The sequence below is a fragment of the Lytechinus pictus genome, chromosome 7, assembly GCF_037042905.1.
Source record: "Lytechinus pictus isolate F3 Inbred chromosome 7, Lp3.0, whole genome shotgun sequence".
Taxonomy (NCBI): Eukaryota; Metazoa; Echinodermata; class Echinoidea; order Temnopleuroida; family Toxopneustidae; genus Lytechinus; species Lytechinus pictus.
The window spans coordinates 15,967,826-15,975,573 of record NC_087251.1 but is presented as its reverse complement, the minus strand read 5'-3'; positions in this window follow the sequence as shown (position 1 = coordinate 15,975,573).

The window sequence follows — 7,748 nt, the reverse complement described above, 5'->3', positions numbered from 1 at the left end:
ATAAGATATTAATTTAATAATTAAATTGTCCCTTTTGTTTCATCTCGCGCTTAGCAAGAGGAATAGGAAGATAGTCGTCATTTTCATATGACATATCCTAAGGATTTCCCGGTCCTATGTCAAAACTCAAAGTAATAATAATGAAAAATATCAGCTCTTTATTAAGTGCGATCCATGTCCACCTCACAATTTTCCTACAAAGTGCTTGAAATATAGAGCTGAAATGAATCTTTTTTTTTTCAGATCGGATTCTCAAAGTTTAAGCTCGCGCTCGCTTTGATTTTCATGATAAAAGATTTAATAAGAATGCCTAGATTCTAGGTCTAAATATGAAACACGCGCGTGCATGTTTATTCAGATACTCAACTTGTTCTCTATTTCAATCATTATCCAATTTCAGATCACAATATCAAACAATTTCTGCTTGCAATTTGTGCTCGCATTATTAATGTAGAAAGATCCCCTATTACTCATTCCTTTCATGATTTAAAAAACATGAATAGTGTCCCGTTTTTTAGGTCTAAATCTCGATTTTTTTTTCCCGCTCGCGCTTCGCATCAATTGTTGAGATAGCTATTCTGTTTACGATTACAAAAATTGATCAAAATTTTCCATTCTTTATGTAGAAATGTCAAAATTTTGCAGCTCGCGCTTCGCGCTCACATTTGATTGTTGAAATATGTAACGTCTTCATGGATAAGTGCAAACATGTCCTCAACAGGTACCTTTTCAATCAGTTCTAAACGAATATGAAAATTATCTGCTCGCGCTTTAATTGCTCGCATTATTAATATAAGGAAGATCCCCAATCACTCATCCTTTTCATGATTTACAAAACGGGAATAGAGTGTCTCCGTGGACAAAATGACCTTAAATTTTGGGTGAAAACTTTATTTTTTTTTTGCTTGACAAATTTTCCTCAGGAAAATGTGCTCCCCCTCCCCCTTTGTAATAGTCATGATTGTAAGGTCCTCCAGCTCAAAATAGGCCTAAAGAGCGGGGTGAAATGGGAAATTTTTGCATTAGAAGATCAGTTAGAAGATTCGAACCTTGTAACCATGTTTCCATATTCAAGTTTACGTGACACCCCAGCATTATGTTATTTCGTATGATACAGCCTGGGTGAAATGAGACAAGGTGAACAAAGGGTGAAGTCAGGTTTAAAAAACAAATGCTTTTTAAAAACGGCAAAGGATATACTTTTCGTGTGGCAAATTCTTACATGATAGGGTCTTATTTAAGAGTGTATAAAAGCTAAACAGGCTTATATTTTTTTCTCCCGGGTTTTTTCTCCAACATTACGTATATGTAGGCATATTGGGGACCGATTTAACTCCCTAGCCGTCATGATACTCCTTGCAATTAAAAATTTTACAGGTTGACTGAAATTTGTATAATAATACAGGGAATCCCTTTTTTCATATTTTTTTTTAAATTGAAGTGTAACAGAAGTGTAACGACGTTTCCTACCCAATATTTGTTTAAGGAAGGGGTTCTGTATGCACTTGTTAAGGGGCGGCGGCCATACGTTTTTCGTTTGGGGGGGGGGCAAATAAAGCCACTAAAAGGGCACTTATATCTGGGACATGATATGAGATTATCATCTGCGTGAAGTAGTAGAGTTTTTTTTTGTAGAAAGTTGATCACAAAGCCTTTTTGAACTTGTGATTTCGGTTCAGTGGAAACATTTTCAAATCTGAAGTTGTAAAACTCGATTTTTTGGTTTAAAAAATGGCACTATTTAAAGGGGCATATACTTGCGAGATGTTGCGAGCGCGAATCGTGAGCTCAAACATTTGGTTTCTTATTTCACTAATTTAAAAGGAAAAATCCACCCCAACAAGAAGTTGATTTGAATAAATGAAGGAAATCCAAAAGCATAACACTGAAAATTTCATCGAAATCGGATGTAAAATGAGTAAGTTATGACATTTTAAAGTTTCTCTTCATTTCAAAAAATCAATTATGCACATCCTGGTCGGTATGGAATTGAGGAAACTGATGACGTCATCCACTCACTATTTCCTTTGTATTTTATGAAATATAAAATTTCTCATTTTCTCCTCATTGTGAAGTGAAACAAGGCTTCCTGAACATGTGGAATTAGCATTGTTTAATACTATTATGGTTCAGTCAAGTCGGTACTTATTGTCAAATCTGTAAAAAAATGAAATATTGTTTAATTCAAGCAATAAAAAACAAAAGAAATAGTGAGTGAGGGATATCGATTGTCTCATTTGCATGTCACTGAGTTGTGCATATCACTGGTTTGTGAAAAATTTTACATACGATTTTGATAAAATTTTCAGCGTCCATGTCTGTATTGATTTGAATTGTATTTTTTTATTTGAAGGCGAGTATGACTGACTCAGACATTAAAAAAATATAAAAGTATTAGTCTAATATCTTCACTCCTCGGATATCTGCTGAAGACCCCCCCCCCCCCCACAAAAATATACCCATATACAGACTGAATCTTGGCAACTGATACTCGAGTCATTACCAGGTGCCAAACCTCGTTTCCAGGACAGCGATGATAAATTTTCGGAAATGCAAGTTCCTAAATTAGCTGTTGTGGGGTTTTGTTATACACTGCGTATAAAACTTGTATATTTTTTATACTGTAATCTGTAATCATGTCTCTCAATGATTTTTCGATCTAATGATATTGAAATACCAGATTAGAATAAGTTATTCATTGGGCACCGAACTTTGTCGAAGGTTGTGCCAAAATGAAGGAAACTGACTTGAGTATAGGCCTACTTCCAATCAAATGGCTATTTGCATAATTATTACTTACACGATTCTTTATATTCCCAGTTTGCAGAGGCATAATAAATAAATTGTAGGATTTTTATGATAAAGGCTGATAAATCTCACGGAAGCTTTAAAGTGTCATCGAGATTACAGAGATAATCATTATCTTGCCATGTCGACTTGATTATTAATGTCAACATGGCGAGATTCATTATCTCGCCAAGTCGACTTATGAAAAATTATACGTCGTCATGGCGAGATACATAATTATAAGGGACGCAACATTAGATATCCATGAGGGCTGGAAGTTTAAAAAAAAACTTGACTTGCTATAATATGAGCAACAAAAAAAAGTTGACTCACCATCAGAGTTAAAAAAAAACTTGGTCCACTGACAAATCGTCTGAAAGGGGCAAAAAAACACACCCTTGTCTGAATGGACTATCAACCCAAACTTCCAGCCCCCTATCTAACATGTCTAATGACAACGTAACTCGCCTCATGATCATGATGATGGTAAATTGTATAGGTCTACAACCACTTTGCTTCTGTCATGTCTATACATGTACGACCCGTTTGGTCTTATCCAGTGTGATCTAATCGAATTTTCTACAACCAGTTCGTCTTATAACATTGGTTTAATCGCCACACAGTCTATTTACCATTTCGTCTAAGTTTCATTTAGGCTAATGATGGTAAATTGTATAGGTCTACAACCACTTTGCTTCTGTCATGTCTATACATGTACGACCCGTTTGGTATTATCCAGTGTGATCTAATCGAATTTTCTACAACTAGTTCGTCTTATAACATTGGTTTAATCGCCACACAGTCTATTTACCATTTCGTCTAAGTTTCATTTAGGCTAAAGCATTTCGTCACATACCTTCTCGGTATGACACCACTTATTAGTCTATTGTACATGGGTAGATTACAGTAGTTTATGATACACTGTTTGTGAACTAAATTTTCACTTTTCAAGTAAAAAAATATAGACGAAGTAGAATTTAGTCTAAGTAACCATTAGACGAATCATTAGTATTGTAGACCAAACGGTACTTTGACCAAATTGTAGTAGACAAAATTATAGTAGACCAAATTAGTTTAAGCCCATCTGAGATTACTAATTGTATACAAAATGAATAGGCCTGTAAACCACAATGTCGATTTTGAAAAATAATCTCGTCGTCAAGACAAGTTTACAAGTCTTTTTGGCAAATTAACATTCTACATCGGTTAGATCATACTTTGTACTTCGGATATGTAGACTTATTTAATGATTAATCTATTCCTTATTGACTACTCATCATCAGCATTAACATACAATCTAACATACTTTAGACTAGAAGTCAGAAGTAACTGAATTGAGTTGAATTTCGGTAATTGGAGCTAACATAATGGCAGGATGCTAATCGAGGTTAGCCCCAAATAATGTCATTATCATAGTTTAAGCAATAATTTTAACTAAATCACAATATTGTACATCAAATTCAGTACTAATTCTATACTGATAAAGACAATTGCGGCAAGAGTGAACTTATTTACATTATACAGAAAAAATATCTTCATTATTCACAAAAATCTTTATACAGAAATTATTATTTTTAGGCAGTATATACAATATGTAACTATAATTAAAGGTCAAGTCCACCCCAGAAAAATGTTGATTTGAATCAATAGAGAAAAATCAAACAAGAATAACGTTGAAAATTTCATCAAAATCGGATGTAAAATAAGAAAGTTATGACATCTTAAAGTTTCGCTTATTTTTCACAAAACAGTTACATGCACAACTCGGCAACACGCAAATGAGAGAATCGGTGATGTCCTCCACTCATTATTTCTTTTATTTTTTATTGTTTGAATTATTACAATTTTTCAATTTTTACAGATTTGACAATAAGGACCAGTTTTACTGAACCATAAATGTTAGAACAATTGTAATTATCCATGTACATGGAGAAACAAAACTTATTTCACCTTCCTATGAGGAAAAAATTAAGATATTTCATATTTCATATAATAGGATACAAAAGAAATAGTGAGTGACGTCATCAGTCCCCTTATTTGCATACCGACCAGGATGTGCATAATAAGTGTTATGTGAAATTTAGCAAAACTTTAAAATGTCATAACTTTCCTATTTTACATCCGATTTTGATGAATTTTTCAGTGTTATGCTTCTTGGGTTTTTCTCTATTTGTTTAAATCAACTTTTTGTTGGGATGGACTTGTCAACAGTTCTCGGTTATAACAAAAGTGTGCCGATCTGGTTATTTTGGACAAGCCCATTACTGAGTTCACCTCGTGTAAATGTACAATAATATCAACTGCTTTGTGTTTTTATGGTCTCATTATTGAGCAGAATAAATTCAGTTAAATCCCCTAATGTAGGCTACCATAATTTCCTATATTGGTGAAATCACGTGAATATTTTCTTTTTGTTATACTATATAGATTCATGACATTTTTTTTAAAATAACATAGTAGTAAAGGACCGTGATCTAACATAACATTTTCCATCTGGTCCTCCGTTCTATCACGTTCAACTTTTACTGTACCATCGTCCATCCTTTTAACAATAAATGAGAAGTGTCAGGGTGCTTCGGGGTCGGTTGGGTGACCGCCCTCACTGAATTACCACAGGACACGCGTCTCTACTCGAGATTTTTTTTTCTTTACTGATTTCCTTTTTTACTAAATTTAACCAATGACATTATTTTTCCCGAGTCAATTTTTTACATTTGGTTTTCCAAAAAAATATAGAGAGAGCTACTTGGTGAAACCTTTTTTTTTGCCAAAGTTAATTTGACACATGGCATATTGTGCAATTTTCTTTTAAGAATATTTTTTTAATATCAGATATCAGAAATAAACAAGCTATGGAAGTAAAAAAACAAAACAAGGTTACTCTGAAATAAACAATGCATCGGGGCAAGTTATGTGATTGCAGAGCGTTATATTGCGGATACAAAACACTATAATTTCCGTTTAGAAATTTCAACAAACAAATTAAAGTAATACAATAGGGTATGATTTTAATATCATTATAAGGTATCATGCGAAACAAGAATACAATTTTGGCAAGTGATTAAGTTTATTTCCAAAAATAAACATACGATAACAATATTATAATCTTAAAAAGGCAATGACAGTTACAATCTTCTGTTTTTATTTTTTTCGAGGAAGAGAAGCGGCAAGTTTAATAGGCCAGTAACAAACAAAACCTACGCAGCGGGGGTGGAGTGGGCGGCATTACTTTATTGCAAAATTTCACAAATATTCGTATATTAAGTGTACAGCAGATCCTTCTTTTTCAAAATTAATGAATAAAAAAGAAATCCTCGAGATAAGTTTGTAGGCTCGCTCCTCTGCTTACTTATGTCTTTGAAAATTATTTGCCGCCCCAACCACTCGAAAAATAATTTTCCTTACAGCCTTATAAAACAATCCCCGTGACTGGTGGGTTCATGTTAATACGTGAATTTTTTTCTCTATTCTTCGATGAGTGCTCCCCTGAAAGAGAAGGAAAACATGGACTTTGAAACCAAATATCATTACTAAAGCACTGTTGTATATGGTGCAACAGTCGCCTTTATCTGATGACGAAATTACATTTTTAATAAAGAATGGATTTTGAACCCTTGAGAAGCAACAGAGTGACATTTTGGCAACACGTACCCGTATTTATTGTGTTTTTTTCTTTACGTTTAAGGTGTGTATGTGTGTGGTGTGGGTGTGAAGGCGTGGATACATCTAGACAATGATGTTATTTAAGATATACAAAACATAATAAGGGAACGTTGTGAAAAAGGAAAATAATCATGTGAGATATATGTGTAATTTACATTAACTTACAAACCATATTATAACCAACCAACTAAAATGAATGATGCCGAAAATGTCAATATGAGAGAAATTTAAAAAAATTGTCTTTGGAAGAATCGATCGTGAAATATCGTTTTCAACAATTTGTTCAGATTCACTATACTCAAAGAATATGTGAATTTACGGCATTTGAATCTGGTCTTTGTAAACAATTATTATCAGTGGCGTACCGTGTGTCACGACATGGGGGGGGGGGCACCAACAAAAATTTTGAGTCACTTAGTGAGCGCGCTCAGTTGCTAGGTATACTGACAAACTAGAGACATTTTAAGGACAGTGCCATTGAACGGATATGTATGTCACTGCTCAAATAATGCGAGCGCGAAGCGCGAGCTGATTTTTTTATTCAGACCTAAAAAAGGAAAATTATAAGCAAATATTTGTGATCATGATACATACCTGTCTTGATAAACAAACAATGCGAGCGCAAAGCGCGAGCTGAAATTTTTAGTATATATTGACCCCAAACAGGAACATTTTAAGGACTATATTTCAGGAATCCATTAAGAGTATACATATCTCACCATAGTCATTTAATGCGAGTGCCAAGTGCTTGCTGATTTTGTTAGAATTACATCTAAACACATGAAGCACTTGTAGTCATTGTAATCATGATTAACATACGCATCTCAATAATCAAAATTGTGAGCGCAAAGCGCGAGCTGGAAATTTAGGAAAATTCAGACCTGAAGAGTGGCATTTTAAGGCTTGTTTGCAGGAATTCACGAACACCAAACGTATTTCACTAACCAAGTGATGCGAGAGCGAAGCGTGAACTGAAATTTTTGGTATATATTGACCCCCAAACAGGGATATTTTAAGGATTTTTTTTTAAGGAATCCATTAAGCGTATACATATCTCACCATAGTTATCTAATGCGAGTGCCAAGCGCTTGCTGATTTTTGTTAGAATTACATCTAAACACACGAAGCACTTTTTGTAGACATTGTAATGACGATTATCATACGCATCTCACTAATCAAATAGCTCGCGAAGCGCGAGCTGAAAATTTAGGAAATTCAGACCCGAAGAGGGGCATTCTAACTCTAAGGCTTGTTTGTAGGAATTCACGAAGACCATACGTATTTCACTAACCGAATGA